This window comes from Trachypithecus francoisi, unplaced genomic scaffold, assembly GCF_009764315.1.
Source record: "Trachypithecus francoisi isolate TF-2019V2 unplaced genomic scaffold, Tfra_2.0 Lachesis_group0, whole genome shotgun sequence".
In the NCBI taxonomy this organism is placed as follows: domain Eukaryota; kingdom Metazoa; phylum Chordata; class Mammalia; order Primates; family Cercopithecidae; genus Trachypithecus; species Trachypithecus francoisi.
Window position 1 is genome coordinate 118,687,899 of NW_022681453.1, and position 17,130 is coordinate 118,705,028.

Sequence of the window (17,130 nt, forward strand, 5' to 3'; positions counted from 1 at the left end):
CGATCTGGAGAACGCGCAGCCCTCGCCATTCAGGAGTTGTTAGCTTCCTAAGCGTCAGGTTTCTTTAGTCTGGCTGAACCAAAAGGAGTTTCTGCTTAGCTAGGCAGGGCCGGGGACAACAGCTTCTGCGAGCCTGCGAGTGTGGCGGCAGGTATACTCGGCGGTTTACGGTAGTGGGCGGGCCCCAAATCCCCATGTGGTCCCGACATCATTGACATGGCGGAATCCCCCATCAAACCCTCCTGGTAGTTATTTGAGCGGCGGCGGCGGCGGCTGGAGGAGGAGGAGAGCGGCGGCGGCGGGAGCAGCAAGGGGGCGTCAGGAATCCTTCGGGCTGCCGGCTGGAAAGGCGTGGGCGACCCGGTGTGTGGTGCGCCCGGAGCCCCGCGTTTCAGCCCTAGGGAAGGTAAGGCGTGCAGGAGCCGGGAACCGAAGGAGACCTGGACCCCGCGCGCAATCGCCGGGTCCGGTGCACTGGAAAGCCCCGGCCTGACGCCGAGTCCGCCAAAGTGCGTCCCTGTCCCGGGAGCGCCCTGGGCTTCCCGGCAAAAACTTGGCGCCGGAGTGCTGGGGCGCCCCGCGCTCGCCTGGCCACCCCGGGAACGCGGGACCCGCGAGGGGGCGGCCCCCGCCTTGCTGGGGTCGGGTTCCCCGCCTGTGCCCCCTGCCTCGGGGTTTGCAGGAGTGAAAGAAACGAGTAGATTCCCCTTAAAAAAGAAAAATTGGGGCAGTGGCTCTCGGCTTCCCCCCCACCCCCAGCCTTCCCAGCAGATTTTGTCCGAGGAATCCGCTCCCCCTCCCGGAATCTCCGCGGCAGGAACGCTGCCCAGGAGGGGGAGGGCGGGCGGCGAGGCCGAGGAATCTTCGACGTGTCACTTTCTGAGGCTGTAGATTTCCATATGGTGGAGGGAAGAGGGCGGGTGTGAGAAGTGGGGCTGGAAGTTGGGGCCGCCTCTCCGCGCCGGCGGGGGCAGTCGGGGGCCTCGAACCCGGGGATGCTCTCGGGGAGGGTCTCGAGCTTGCGCCGGCCTGGCTCCCCCGCCCCCGGCTGGGCCTCTCCGGGACACTCCCCGCCCCGCTGCTGGCCACCTCCGAGCGCGCCACGTCCTCCCTCCCCGTCCTGCCCCCCGGGCTCCCCCCGGGCTGGGGGCGGTAACCGGCGGCCGCGGCCGGACTTGGCGAGCCTGGCGGCTGGAAGCTTGGGCGGGGGAGCGGGGCGCGGCGGGAAGGAGCGGGCGACCCGGTGTGTGGGCCAGCGGAGCTCCGGTCAGTCAGTCACCCCGAGGGGCGCCTCGGCCGGGGGTGGGGCGGGCGGGCGGAATCTGCTCCCCGAGGCGGCCAGGAGAGGCCGCGCGGACCGTCTGGTGCCCGCGGCTGGGCTGGGGCCGGCAGGCGTGGGAAGGGCCTGTCACTCTCGGCAGAAAGTGGGGCCTCTGGCTGTGCCCGCGAACTTTCCCAGAGGTCCGGGTCCTGGCGTCCCGTGGGAGCCGGAGGACCCGGACCCGCCGTCTCGGGAGACTGGGCTGCGCCGCCCGGCGGCGCCTTTGGCGGGGAGGCTTCCAGGAGTGCGGGGTCGGAGTTGGAGCTTTTGGAATCTCAGCTCCCACCCTGCCATCCCAGACGAAGGGAAGCAATGGCATTTTATCCAGACATTGCCGTTTGCAGACTTCCTTAAAAGTTATAACTTTTTATTTTCTTTTCTCCTCAACTCAGCATTTTCTTTAAACAAAATTTAGAATTTGGCCGCAATGGGTCAACGCTGGGGCCAAAAATCCACAGGTTTATCTCTCCATCCCTGCTGGTTTCTAGTTCCCCTCCCCCTCTTCCCTCCCAAGCTTAATCATATTTTGGAACGGGTGAGGTCTTTTGTTGGGTGGGCACCTCCTGATTGCTTGTCTGTTTATTTTTTAATGTGCAACTAATTTGATTTGAATTTCCTCCGGTTTCCAGGCCTTCCTAGGGAAAGCTAAGGGAGAGGGAATAAGCTTTTTAAAATCGTTTTCTTACTCCTCTCTCCTTCCTTCCTTTTTCTTCCCTCCCTCCCTCCTTTTCCCTCTCTCCCTCTCTTCCCTTCCCTTCCCCTCCCTCCCTCCCTTCCTTCCTTCCTTCCTTCCTTCCTTCCTTCCTTCCTTCCTTCCTTCCTTCTCTTCTCCTCCTCCTCGTTCTTTTTTTTTTTTTTTTAAATAAATGTGGCAGGAGGTGGGGCATTGAGAATGGGGAGGCACGGTGGTTGTGGGCAAAGAGTCAGAAGGAGCAGACAGACCCGGAAGAAAAGGAATCTGCTCTGGAATAATACTTTTTTTTTTTGAGGCTTCAGGCCTTGGGCAAAATTGCTTCGCTCCGTAATGATTTCTGCTGCCGGAGTTGCTCCTCCACCCCTAGGTTAAAGCTGTGACCCTGGGTGCCTGGGCAACGCCCCACAGTGGATAGCAGCCGGGAGCGCTGGTTTTGTGCCTTTTGTGGGGGCCCTTGGTTCCCCCTCATTGGAGGCTGACTCTGAAATTTACTGGATCAGTAAATTTCCTGGCTCCCTGGGAGCAGCTGTTAACGAGGATAAAGTCTCTGGGCATGTTTCTGGCCCTGCAAAAGGACCTCACCCATGAAGGTACAATTCTCACTTTGTTTAGATACCAGAGGGGCACCCACAGGCTGACTGAGAATGAGGCATAGTTGATTTAAAAAAAAAAAAAATCAGTCATTACAAAATTGTTTTTAAACTCACGTGCTTTTAAAGTGTTGTGGTTTAAGTGACTTTAAGATAAAAAAAAAATTCATCTGTAAAGATAGCGTTCATTTAAAAGATGTTAAAACTGCAGGATCTCATCATGAAATAGGAGGTTGTAGCTTCTAATTACAGTATACACAATTTCAGAAAGATATTCCGGTAATCTTTTAAGACAGACTTTATAAATAGCGCACATCAGACGATGGGTTATATTGGAGAGCCAGTCTTCTGGGGTTTCTTGAAGAATGCTTGGGATCTGTGAGGAAGCTCTAGGCTTTTAGAGCCTAGCTAACAGTTTACTCAGTAGGAGTTTGTGCTCCTTTTGCTCAATACTTTATTTAACCTGGTAGCATTTGATTAATAGGTTCATTAGAAGCTAACTAGAAGAATTTCCCACATTTGTCAGTTTGGAAAATGAGGCCCCGGAAGGGAAAGTGACTTGTTGAGGGTCACCATTATAGACGAAAGTTTAATACAGGATTGTGTTAATAGCTCCTTTCTGGGATATCTGATGTGTACTAAGCACTAATTCCTGTGCTTTTATACATTATCTCATTAAAATTCTAATAGTCTTTCGATTTAGGTTGTGTTATGCACACTTTACAAATAAGGGCATTGAGATTTACAGAAATTAAGTAACTTGCATAAGATCACGTAGCTACCAACGGTGTCATCCAATGGAATTTTCTTCAGTGTTGGAAATGGTTCTGTCTGTGCTGTCCAGTATAGCAGCCACAAGGCACATGTAACTGAGTCTTTGAAATGTAACTAGTGGACTGAGAAACAACAGTTTAATTATTTTTTTTTGAAATGGAGTCTCGCTCTGTCGCCCAGGCTGGAGTGAGTGCAGTGGTGCAATCTCGGCTCACTGCCACCTCCGCCTGGCGAGTTGACATGGATTCTAGCTTTGCCTCCCAGGCTGGAGTGCCGTGGCGCGATCTCGGCTAACTGCAGCCTCCGCCTCCCGGGTTCAAGTGGTTCTTCTGCCTCAGCCTCCCGAGTGGCTGGGATTACAGGCGCCTGCCACCACGTCCGGCTAACTTTTATATTTTTTAGCAGAGACGGGTTTTCACCATGTTAGCCAGGCCGGTGACGAACTCCTGACTTCTGGTGATCCACCCGCCTTGGGCTCCCAGAGTGCTGGAATTACAGGTGTGAGCCACCGCACCCGGCCTAAGTTTTATTTACTTGTAATTATTTTAAAGTTAAATTTCCACTTGTGGCTAGTGGTTACCATATTGGAGAGCAAAGTGTAGAACTTTTTAACTCTCAAATCTTTCACGTGTAGCTTGGTCATGTTGCTCTTTATTTTACTTTGAGACAGAGTCTCGTTCTGTTACCCAGGCTGGAGTGCAGTGGCATGATCACGGCTCACTGTAGCCTCCACCTCCCAGGCTGAAGTGATCCTCTTACCCTAGCCTCTCCAGTAGCTGGGACTACAGGTGTGCACGCCACCATGTCAGGATATTTATTATTATTATTATTATTATTTTGTAGCGACAGGTCTCACTATGTTGTCCAGGCTGCATACTGCTCTTCAGATCTCTTAGTTCATTTTTCTTTGTTCTATGATATCAGAAGTTACATTCAGCCTTAAATGGAACTTAAAGACTGAGTTAGCTATAGCTCAACTTTGCTTTCCTATGTAGAGTGGATAAAATATGCATATTATTTGTTAACTATTTGGTTTTAAAAACAATGCTTACATGTCATAGTTAAAGCCGGTGGAAAAAACTTTAAATGATATGTTCTTTTTTGGTTTAATATAGGAATTGTACATAGGAATTGCTGAAAAAGTCAGAGCTTGTTGGTTATTTTAGTGTAATAAAAGAGTACAAATAGGAAACAATATGAAAAGTCAGTATTAGAAAGTTGAAAAAAATGATCCTCTCATACCCATGTTCATCCATTCTTTGGACAGTTCTTTTCAGATGACTTCATAAGTATCAGTAAACCATTATTCACTTTTCCTTATGTAGCTGCAGAAGTAATCTGAAGAATCAAAATTATTCTTTTACTATCAGAGTATAAAAATCAAATATCAAACACATTGGATTCATCCATGAATTGGGAAGAATATGTGTAAGATTAAAACAGTAAGAAAGATCTGTTTGATGCAGATGATCAAATACTTTTCTGATTAATGGATTTAATTTAAATTCATTGAATTTTAGAGTTTCATTTGCTAAAAGGAATTTCAACAACTTTCTGATTTTGTATGGAATGGTGAATATTCCAACTCATGTTAAAGTAAGCATTCTTTTATCTAGATTGGATTCTATCTATACATATCCAATAACCCAATACCTTTTTTTTTTTGGTGCACTACCCTCAGGAAAAGGCAAATTATAATGTAATCTCTTTTTATTAGGATTTTTAAGAGGCAACTGCCAGGTTCAGTATAAGTATATCTGAATCTACTGTATCTTCCATAGTTATAGTACTGTCCAGGGATAATTGCAGTTCATAATCTTTAGACATATCCTGAAGGACCCATGTCTGTAAATTATCTTTAAATTGTTTTAAGTTATTTTAGTGTTACGTGAATTACATTGCTTCCAGCTCTTTGAAAATTGTTAATTCAACTGCAGGTAAGGCGTCAGTTACTGAGACTGTGCAGATAACTGAAACATCCTGTTCATACCCATTCCTGACCATTGGGACCACTGTACTATTTTCAAGGATAAGATATCACTGTACTATTTTCAGGGTAAGAACCATGTTATAAATAGGATTATAGTGTCCTAGTGAGTGTGACAAATATAGGAAACATGATTTAACCCATGACATATGGTTTGATTTGTAGGACATCCCCAAGTACTTAATACAAATGACAAATTTACTATAATCTTAAGGAATAAAGATGTTTAAATGATGGACAAAGATTGAGGGCCACATCTGAGCATCAGTTTGAAATCAGAATATCTTCTCTGTCAAGGGATGACTTTACTTTCTAGCTGGGTCCTTAATCAGCTTTTGGATCTCTCTTAGTCTGGGTTTCCTCATTTTAATATAAGGAGGAAAGATCTAACTCATACCTTTTCAAATGGTTGTCACAAGGGATTAATGAGTCAGTGTATTGAAAAGTGTTTGGCAAAGCCTTATACAAACTCCATAGTTCATTAAATTCCAAAGTTTAAAACTGAGCTGGTCCTATGGTATTTCTTTGCACATTTTCAGAGACCTCCAAATTGTGCTTGGACAGTTGGAAAAATGATTTATTTTTCTCTTTGTGATCAGTAAATAAGGTCCAAGCTTTAGATGTTGTATTTTATTTTCACCCCACTCCTAATGGAATAGGTGATTTGTGACCTCTCCAAAGTTGTACTGTACGTAAGTTGTCCCATATCTGTGTTTTTGGGAAGTTGGTCTGTAGCTGCGCTAGTATTGCTGAAGTGGGCAGGCCAGGCTTGATTCAGGTCTGTTTTTGAGGTAGGGGGGAAAAGTGCAGTCTCTTAGAGGAACTTTCAGTACTGAATGATAGAGGAATAAGGTTTTACTCCTTGTATGTTATCTTAGCCTATTACTTGAGCTTTCAGCAATTACAGCTAAGAATGGAAAAGAATCATATTTTCAGTATAGGGGAATCTTTGCAACCTACCTGCCTTTCCACTTTAGAAATCACAATTGCCTTTTCTTCATGTTAATGAGGTTAATCCATTAAGTGGGATTTTTATGTGGTAAGACATTATTTTCAAGTAAATTAATTCTCACTCTTAAAGCTGTTGAGAATTCACTTAGGTGGTTGAGGAGAAGCTTTGTACTTTAGTTTCTGAGTGTCTTTATATATGTATTTTCCCTTAAAATACATAGTATGGTTATGGTATTATGTGTTTTAAAGAGGGAGAGAATGCTTGAATTATTGTGGCTAGATAGGGGCAGGTAGACAAGCACAGGCTCAACTGGAAGGACGACTTGATGGTATTTGAGCACTTTGCAAGGTATATCCAGTGAGAGGTCAGACCCTAGTAACAAGCTCACCTGGAGGGGAGTTTGTTTATGGTGCGGGTTTAATGTCAAGGACCAGTTCTTGGAAACAGAAGGTATGTCGGGTGCCAGTTGAAGATCAGGGGACAGAAATGTTTTTAAAACCACCAAGTATAAATCACATAAGATCGATAGACAGTTGTGGTCAGCCATCTACATACAGATGAGGATGTTTGTCAGTTTGAAAATATTTGATTCTTGAATTTTTCTTTGTTTCTCCCCAGTTAAGATATGCAAGTTTAGCATTCTGTCAGTGTTGGATCAGAATTTCTGATGCCCTTGGCAATACTCAGTGTCAGTTTAGACACTGGCTTCTAATTTTTTTTTCTTTTTCTTTTTTAAGATACAGCATTTCACTGCTACTAGAGTGCAGTGGCTCTATCATAGCTCACTATGGCTTCGAACTCCTGGGCTCAAGTGATCTTCCACCTCAGCCTCCCCAGTAGGGCTATAGCTAGGACTATAGGTTCACACCACCACCATGCCTAGCTAATTTTTTTTTTATTTTTATAGAGACAGGGTCTCACTCTGTGGCTCAGGCTGGTCTCTAACTTCTGGCTTGAAGCAGTACCCCTGCTTCAGCCTTCCAAAGTGTTAGGATTATAGGTATAAGCCACGTTGCCCGGCCCTGTTTTGTTTTTATAATATTATTAAAATACCTCATCAGCTTCAAATAACCATTTTGCGGGGTGGTGGGGGATTTTTCTGAAATGGTGTTGAGTCACAGTTAGTGTTATTTGAGGTTCTAGTAAGTATCAAAGTGTGTCTTGTGTTAAATGATTCTTTTTGAGCTTAAAATGTAATTTCATTTCAGTTACTTGTTTATTGACTCAGAATGCATTTATTGAGATCTAGACCAGGTTCTTTGTTAATGGAATATTCTATTCTGTTCTGATGTTTTTGGAATCTTGTATAGAGAACAGTATCTACCACCAAACTCCTGAGGCAGGATGGTGGTTAAGTTCAATTCTTTGCTACCTTCTGAAATTTGAGAAATACTAAAACTGGAGCACCTTCAGGCTGTGTTAGACTTGAAGGCTTCTAAATTATATTAGAATTTAAGGATATATCTTTGTTTTTACCCTGGAAAGAGTAGTAAAGATTTTCATAAAGGCCAACTAGTCATAAAAACTTATTTAGGCCGGGCGTGGTGGCTCAAGCCTGTAATCCCAGCACTTTGGGAGGCCGAGACGGGTGGATCACGAGGTCAGGAGATCGAGACTATCCTGGCTAACACGGTGAAACCCCGTCTCTACTAAAAAATACAAAAAACTAGCCGGACGTGGTGGCGGGCGCCTGTAGTCCCAGCTACTCGGGAGGCTGAGGCAGGAGAATGGTGTGAACCCGGGAGGCGGAGCTTGCAGTGAGCTGAAGTGAGCTGAGATCCGGCCACTGCACTCCAGCCCGGGCGGCAGAGCGAGACTCCATCTCAAAAACAAACAAACAAACAAAACAAAACAAAAAAAACTTACTTAAATGATCTTAACTCACAATTATGAAAAGTTTTCTGTTGAAATAATTGTCTAGAAAGTGATCTTTATACATGAACAAAGGTAGGATGTTTTAGAAATAATTGAAGATTCTAAGATCCCAGGAAATATAATGGTTTAATTTATTTTTAAGGGATTTAAGATTCCCTATAGCCTATGAAAGAGGGGTCTCTATTAAAAATAACTCCATTGTTCTAGATGTAACTAATTAGGGATTTGCAATTATCCAGGCAAGGCTAGGATAAAGTTTGGCTGCCTATTCTATATGAAAAGGTTTTACTGTAAATATCAAGTTGAAATAGATCTTGAGGAATATTTACCTAATTAAAATAACAAACCACTTTTAAGCACCTTGGGAAAAATCAGTTTACTTAAAAGCAGTATGAAAGTGCAGAATGCATTCACTGATGATGCTGGACTGCTGGTGGTCTTTGCATAGAGATACAGAAGCCCCTGGAAAGTCAGTATTCTCTGTGGATTGCCATGAAATAAATGTTGATTGACTCAATGCTATCATGTGAACTACAGTTTACCAGCAATGGGTAGAACTATATTATTTGCTTGCAAAATATATCACAACAATAAGCACAATATCTGCCTCCCCCACCCCACCCCACTCCACTCTACCAATAGACTCCAACTATGCCTATTTATTGGTTTTGGTGTTTTTCTAGGGACGTTTGTTTTGCTACTTGTTAACTTGTTTTGTCACGTGTAAGCATTTGATGGCAGATTGGTGAGAGCAGGTGTTAAAGGTTTAAGAACATCATTATTGCTTTTAGCTCATTTCTTCTGCCTTCGTGTTTGGGCAGGATTGTGGAGAGTCCTGAGTTTAGTATTTAGATAAGCTAATTACATGTCCTCCTCCTCTACTTTTACTAAAGCAAGATCCTCCTGGGCAGCTTAGTTCCAGGTACTGTATGAACTTGCCAGTAATAAGAGTAAGTTTCTTTTAAAAGATTTCTGGATATTTTATGTTTCATACTCAGTTACTCATATGCGAGGTTTTCTAGTATGTGACTACTTAGGGGTCAGATTTGACCAGTTTTTACAGTACAAGTTGTACGTATAGGATACTTAATGTATTTCTAGGATATGCTTCATTTTCTCTTAATATTTTAAAGGTTTTAAAAAACCCATTCTATACCTTCCATATCTTTTACTGTTTAAATCATTCAATGGGAGAGAAAATAATAAAAGTATTTAGATGCTGTTTCTGATTTTTCGATCATGGTTTTTTTAATCTCAAGAAAAATAATTCTGATTAAGAAATAGAGGTAAACATTATTCTGAAGTAGTGAATTAGAGAATACTTAAATATATTGAGCTGGAATCCTTGTGTATTGCTTTTGGGAATGTTAAATGATACAGCTACTGTGGAAAACAGTTTTGTAGTTCATAAATATTTACACATAGAAATACTATGTGATTCAGCAATTCCATTCCTATTCCTGTACGCAAAAGAAAGCAGGGACTCAGGTACTTAAAAGCCAGCGTTTATAGCAGCATTATTCGCAATACTTAAAAGGTAGAAATGATCCATGTCCATCAACAGATGAATAAACAAAATATGGTATTATATATTGGAATATTATGGTACAGTGGAATGTTATTCAGCTGTAAAAAAGAAGGCAATTCTAATACATGCCATAACATGAATGAATCTTGAAAACATTATGCTAGGTGAAATAAGCCAGATACAAAAATATAAGTGTTGTATATATCTACTTGCATGAGATGACTAGGATGGGTAAATTCATAGAGACAAAAAGTAGAATAGAGATTACCAGGGCTTGGGGAAAGGGAAAACGGAGAGATAATGTTTCATGGGTTTAGAATTTCTGTTTGGGATGATAAAAAAGTTCTGGAAATGAACAGTGGCGATGGTTGTACAACATTATGAAAGTATGTAATGCCACTAAGTTGAATGCAGAAAATGGTAAATTTTTTTGTTATGTATATCTTATGACAATTAAAAAATGCAAAAGTAGATATTGAAGATGTATCCTATACAGTCTCCATATGCCTCTTTACTCCCCTTGGTCTACTTCAGGCAGGTATATAGGTAGTTATTTTTTCTTCATCTGTCTGTTGCAGTGTAAATGGAGATTTCCCTAGGCCATTTTTTGGAGATCAGAGAGTTTCCTTATTTTATTATCTGACTTAATTTTAAGAGGAAAATGTTTAAAAGTAGATCTCTAGAGGGGAAAAAAGGGCATTTTAATATTGAGATGAATCAGGGAGTTTATTAATATTTGCAGACCATGTAAGCACATGAAGATAATCTGTCCTGAATAGCACAGTGAGTTATTTAGAAATCCAGGAGTAGGTGTACGGTTGGACCTGTCACATTTTCTAACCTTTAAACATTATTTTTTTTTTGAGAGGGAATTTCGCTCTTGTTGTCCAGTGTGGAGTGCAATGGCGTGAACTTGGCTCACCCCGACCTCTGCCTCCTGGGTTCAAGCGATTCTCCTGCCTCAGCCTCCTGAGTAGCTGAGATTATAGGCATGCACCACCACCCCTGGCTAATTTTGTATTTTTAGTAGAGACGGGGTTTCTCCATGTTGGTCAGGTTGGTCTCGAACTCCCGACCTCAGGTGGTCTGCTCCCCTCTACCTCCCAAAGTGCTGGGATTATAGGCATGAGGCACGGCGCCCGGCCTAACCTTTAAACATCTTATTCATTCTTGACAACATTAGTACTGTGGAAAAACTTTGATTTCTGTTTAAGAGAAATGGTCTAAGTCATCTCTTTGCTCATGCTGGAAATGCATTAGGTGTTAGAATTGTTTAGTTCCTTAGACTGTAAAACCAAATTACAAAAGGGATAGAATGGAAGAAAGCACATATATTTTGTTTTATTCCTCTGAACTTGTCTCTAGCATCTAATGATTGCATAGTAGGTTCTGCTCCCTCTGTTTTTTCTTGTGAGGTATTTGATGTTGAGTGTAGCTGGATCACATTTACCAAAAGATGGGCAAGATTTTCATTAAGTGTTGGGATACCAAAGCCTAAACGTCAGATGAAAAGTATGTATACTCAAAATGTCAGATAAAAATTCTAATGGAAAGATTTAAATTCAAATGCAAGTAAGTTCTTAAGGAAAATTACATACCATTGGCTACCACAAAATGTTTACCATTCATTCCAGAACTCCTGGAAAACAGTGTCAGATTGCAAGAGTGTGATAGTAATGTGTACGTGCATTCTCTGTGGGTATATTTTCTTTTCTTTTTTTTTTTTGAGATGGTTTCTCACTGTGTCACCCAGGCTGGAGTGCAGTGGCATGATCTCGGCTCACTGAAAACTCTAACTCCCGGGTTCATGTGATTCTCCTGCCTCAGCCTTTGGAGCAGCTGGGGGCACGTGCCACCATGCCTGGCTAATTTTTGTATTTTTAGTGGAGACGGGGTTTCATCATGTTGGCCAGGCTGGTCTCCAACTCCCGACCTCAGGTGATCCACCAGCCTCAGCCTCCCAAAGTGCTGGGATTACGGGCGTGAGCCACCACGCCTGGCCTCTGTGGGTATATTTTCTTGTGTGTGTGTGTGTGTGTGTGTGTGTGTATATAGTGTGTATATATAGTGTATATACTCTTTATATAATGTGTGTATATATATTGCTACATATATAAATGGCTTGATACAACTCCACTCAATGAGCTTTTCATACCATAGCTATCACTTTTGTGGCCTACTAATTTCTTTGGCAGTAGGGTCATTACTATATCAAAAGGTATTGAGAGTCATGGTCTCCTCATATCCAGCAGCGATATGAAGAATTACTACATTGCTTTAGAATGCTCTTAAATGATTTTGGGCTATTCAAAAGAAAATGATCTCCCCCCCCCCTTTTTTTTTTTTGCATATCCTTGTTATGTTCCAGAGCCATCATTTTAGATAACTTCTTTTCTTTTCTTTTTTTTCTTTTTTGAGACGGAGTTTCGCTCTTGTTTCCCAGGCTGGAGTGCGATGGCGCGATCTCGGCTCACCGCAACCTCCGCTTCCTGGTTTCAAGCCATTCTCCTGCCTCAGCCTTCTGAGTAGCTGGGATTACAGGCATGCGCCACTATACCTGGCTAATTTTGTAATTTTTTTTTTAGTAAAGACAGGGTTTCTCCTAACTTACTATTTTCTTAAATGTCTTCTAGCACTTTATCTGTACTTTTCAGAAGACTTGACTTTTTCATCATTGCCTAATAGTCTCCTTGTCTCCCTTATTTGTGAGTAGGGGGATGATTTCTGATTTAACTTGGGGTCTTTTCATTGTGGATACACAGTAAATGTTCATTTGATGGCTGTGTGGCTGGATCCCCAGTTTGAATGTACCATTTAAACTTAGTGCCTTTCAATAAGAATGATACAGTGGACTTTGAGGACTCAAGGGGAAAGGTTGGGAAGAGGGTGAGAGGTAAAAGACTACAAATTGGTTTCAGTGTATACTGCCCAGGTTATGGGTGCGTCAAAAATCTCATAAATCACCGCCAAAGAACCTACTCTCTTTGGAACATGGCCTATATTTTAGGCATTTTTGTGTTTCCATGGTGTTCTTTTTTTCCTCCAAATAGGGAACTAATAAATGTTTAATTAAACAAATGAAGATGAAAGGTATGAGTCACCTGTAGTGCAAAGCTAGCTTTTTATTCATTGCTATTTTAAAGAAATGAATGTTCTTCAGAGAATACATGACTTTTTTCATGTCTCTATTAGATTGTGAATTGATTTGGAAAAGCCGTATTTGTGTTCCATGAAAATATGGGCCCTCAATTACATGCATTTTGTTTATTGGAGTCAGTTCACATTATGTTAAGGGAATTATTTTTTAACATAATGTAACTTTTGAGAGGTTTGTGGTAGTTTTAAATGATCCTTTTAAAAAATAATCTTTGTCTTTTTTCTTTTTTTCTTTTTTGAGACAGGGTCTGGCTCTGCTGCCCAGGCTGGAGTGCAGTGGCGCGATCTCTGCTTACTGCAGCCTCCACCTCCTGGGCTCAAGTGATCCTTCCACCTCAGCCTCCGGCAAGGTGCCCAGCTGATTTTTGTGGTTTTTTTTGTTTGGTAGAGATGGGGTCTTGCCATGTTACCCAGGCTGGTGTGGAAGTCCTGGGCTCAAGCGATCCGCCCGCCTTGGCGTCCCAACGTGCTGGGATTACAGGCATGAGCCACGCCTGGCCTTAAATGATCCTTTTATAAGTGAAATTCTAGAAGGGACATATTAAGGGACAGAAACCCTCTCCTCCCCTAAATGTGCCTTGCCAAGCTGTTGGAGGCCCAGCTGAAAGAGTTGATTCTGGCCAAGTGTTGGTTAGTGCTAAACTAAGCCATGGAGAAAGGGTCAAAGAGCATGCCTTGGAAAGAACTTGAGGAGAATGACCTCAGCTATTTGCAGGGGGAGTTAAAGACTGTTAAGAGAAGAATCTCCTGGGACATTATAGGGCTGTGTGTTTGGAGAGGGCGGTGCCTGTGGGGCTCTTGTTCTTTAGATCTGGGGTGGGATCTGGAAATCTTTATTAAGTGTTTCAGGTGAATTATATGATCAGACAAGTTTGGGGAACTCGGAGTTGGGGAGTTGGCCCTCTTGGTATTCTGTCCCTTGAAGGTTTTCAATCTAATGGCTGGAAAGAGGTGAGAATAGTGCTTAGATTAAAGGATTCCAGTTAGAGGAGATAGGGCAAAATTGAAGGTTTTAATCATCATATTCCTTGGAGTAAAATGATAGCCAGCTATTGGCAGTTTTATATAGAAATGAGGCCACTTTTGTGCACTGTACTTCCAAACCCTCTGACCACAAGGCAGATGTAAAATGCAGTAATAGTGGCCAACAATTTTCCAGCACTCACTACTTGCCAGGCACTTTCATGTAAATACGTATTCCATCCATATGTATATTCTGTGTGTGTGTGTGTACATCTATCCATTTATATACACACTTTCATTAAACATAATTCTGGAAGATATTCTGTTTTTCTGTAGGTGTTTCCAGTGTCCACAGCAGAAGCTTGTACATACTGAGTGCCCCCATAAGTGTTCATTGAGTGAATCAAAGATGAGAAGGCATACTCGAAAACATTAAAACACTTTCCTAAGGTCCCCTAGAATGATTTAAAACCTTTTTTCAGCTGTATCTCACGGCTTCTCAGTAGTTCAGGTTCATGATCTTATTTGTATCTCTAGACTTGGCACAGTGTCTGTGTTCCCAGGTGGCTGAATACGAAGGCTAAATATTAGCCGAATGCCTTCCACGTGTTCAACCGGTCTATTGTCTAGAAAACTAAAATCTAGGCTGGGTGCGGTGGCTTACGCCTGTAATGCCAGTACTTTGGGAGGCCGAGGTGGGCGGATAACCTGGGGTCAGGAGTTGGAGACCCACCTGACCAACATGGTGAAACCCGTCTCTACTAAAAATACAAAAATTTGCCAGGTGTGGTGGCAGGCGCATGTAATCCCAGCTGCTCGGGAGGCTGAGGCAGGAGAATCATTTGAACCCGGGAGGCAGAGGTTGCTGTGAGCTGAGATGGTGCCATGGCCTTGTACTCCAGCCTGGGCAACAGGGCGAGAGACTCTGCCTCAAAAAAAAAAAAAAAACTAAAATTTTCTTTTGAAACAATAATATTCTGGACATTTTCCAAGGGGGAGATTTTCCTAGATTGTTCTCTGTAGTAGCAACTTAGGCTTAGAATGAAAGAAACCAGAGAATAAAAGTGTACTTCATAGAAAGTAATGTATAAGAAACGCAATAGAGTGAATGGGAAAAATCTGAGGCAGTTGGTTAATAAACGATAGTGAAGTTTTACCTTATTCAGACACTCTAAGTGAAGTTTTACCTTATTCGGACACTCTAAACACTCTATGAAAGGGAGACCTTTTACTCACTGGTACAACAGTTCTGTTCATCCCCAGTGCCTTTCATTTAAGTTAATGAGAGTAAGATGCTATTCCTATAATTTGCACCTGGGAAAGCAAATCCTTCTATTCCTAATACTGTTTTTCTCCTTTTAAGGTTAATACTGTTTGGTGGTTTAGGTTGTACCTAAGGCAGCCACAGGGAGGGGATGAGCAAAGGACTAGAGGGTGTCTATCTCTGAGAACTCAGAAAGCAGCTCCTGCAGTTAATTAAAGGTGGCCTCAGGATTCAGAGGAGCCTTGTGCTTTCCCAGACGGCCCGGACTAAACCTGGGTAGCTGGCAACCCTAAATGCGTCCTTTGTTAGAAATCATGTAGGGCTCGACTCCATCTTTAGAAAGTGAGTTCACTGAAGGTGAGTTAAGGACAAGGCTCTGAAGAGCGGCCTGATTTGCTTCTTTCCTTGTGTTTGTGGAGTAGTGTGGACAAAGAGACTAAGTGCAGATGCAGCCCCCCAAGGCTATGTTGCCTAAAAACCATTTCTGGCTTCTTCACAGGAATATTCCTTGTGGTCTAGAAGGAGCTATGTGCTTCTCTGGAGATTGTTTCCACAGAATGGTGAGGACTGTTAGAACCACCTTCTTCTTTCTCTCCTGTCTCAGGAGGGAGGCTGTAAGTGCTAAAATGCCCCCGAATGGGGGTGTGGGGGTGGGCAGCACCTCCAGAGAAGTGGTCCTTAATACTGGCTGCCCACCTGACCCCTCTCTCTACAGTAGGAGGTGGGGAAGCCTTTGCCTCCTTCCAGCTTTCAGGACTTGCTGTGGTGGGTCCTCATGATGCAGATCACCATAGCACTGAATTAATTCCTAAGAGTATATAGTTTCTTAAATATCAATATTATACCTCAAGATCTAAAGAGAACAGTTTTAAGCATCTATCAAAGGAGGAATAGATTGTAATTTTAGGATTTGAGTGTTTCATTTCCTTATATTTCTTTAAAATTGCGTGGACTCTCTTCTCTCTAACCTCACACACTCACCACTATCGCCAAAATTTGCTTTGTATTTATACTCATTTTTAAAGAAATTACTATGAAATCAGTAATTTGGAGTCTTTTAGGAAGTTCATCTTAAAAAAATGCCCCTTTTTTTCTTTTAAAGTGAAGTGGGAGGAGAAGAAATGGATACCAATTTTTAAGGTTTATATTTTATTTCAGGCTTTGTTTAGCAATACATATCTTAATGTACTATACAATTTCCTCACTAATGAAGAAACATAATTATTTCCAGTTTTATTTGATTTTGGACCTATTTGCTATGTGATTATTGTCCTGTCGCTTTAATTAGATCTTATTGACACCTGTGGCAATCTCACTAATTTGAAAACATAGCTTTTTAGCTTTTACCATTTGCTTATTGTATTCAATTAAAACAGGGAAACAGTGTCACTTCCTGTTTATGTTTCACTTTGCAGTTCTCTTAAATTAGTTCAGTGTTCTCGGGAGTTCATTCAAACCTATGAGGACATACTAGTTGACAAAAAAAGAACAGAGGATTCAAATAAATGTCTTGAATAGATTATTTTAGCTTCATTTCATTTAGTGTGATTTTGAGTCCAAAGTGTTTGCCATTAATCTTCTAATTGCATGTTTGTCTTCCCTGTTTTCGTGAGGAGCAGGGGCAGTAGGAGTGAATAGGGGAGAACAGGCGGTGGCTGGGGAAGGATGTAGCACTGGTGAAGGTGACTGAGCTTGTTCCCAGTGTGTTTCATGTGGGATGGCAGGTCTTCCAAATTCTAGTTTCCTCTGGGTCATCGGTAAGTCCAATAGAGGGACGATTCTAGCCTGATGTCAGATGTCCTGCTTAGCAGACTAATGAAGGACTTTTTTAAAAAATGTATTTTTAACACAGATTGGTGTATTTGTATCTCTTCAGTAAGTTTCAGTTTTAGCCAAGAAATAATCTTTCATAACTTTTTCATGAGAAAGCATAGAATGATTTTCTAGAAAGTTTAATGGCAAGGTGTATTAGATGAAAAGGAAACATTTTTAAGGAGACCATGCTTCTTGGGTATTCTTGAGCCCT

General features: G+C 42.4%; 1 protein-coding gene across 2 annotated transcripts in view; it reads left to right on the forward strand.

Moving 5' to 3' along the window:
• Positions 1 to 265: 265 nt before the first annotated feature.
• The window catches only part of FNDC3B (fibronectin type III domain containing 3B), a 378,980-nt gene continuing 362,115 nt past the window's right edge, over positions 266 to 17,130 (forward strand). Inside the window, exon 1 of one of the 2 annotated variants that reach the window (XM_033211719.1) lies at positions 266 to 406. The gene's annotated coding sequence lies outside the window, so the exon portion shown is untranslated. Of the gene's footprint in view, positions 407 to 1,117; positions 1,267 to 17,130 lie in introns of those variants that run through there. The other variant, XM_033211718.1, reaches the window with a different exon arrangement.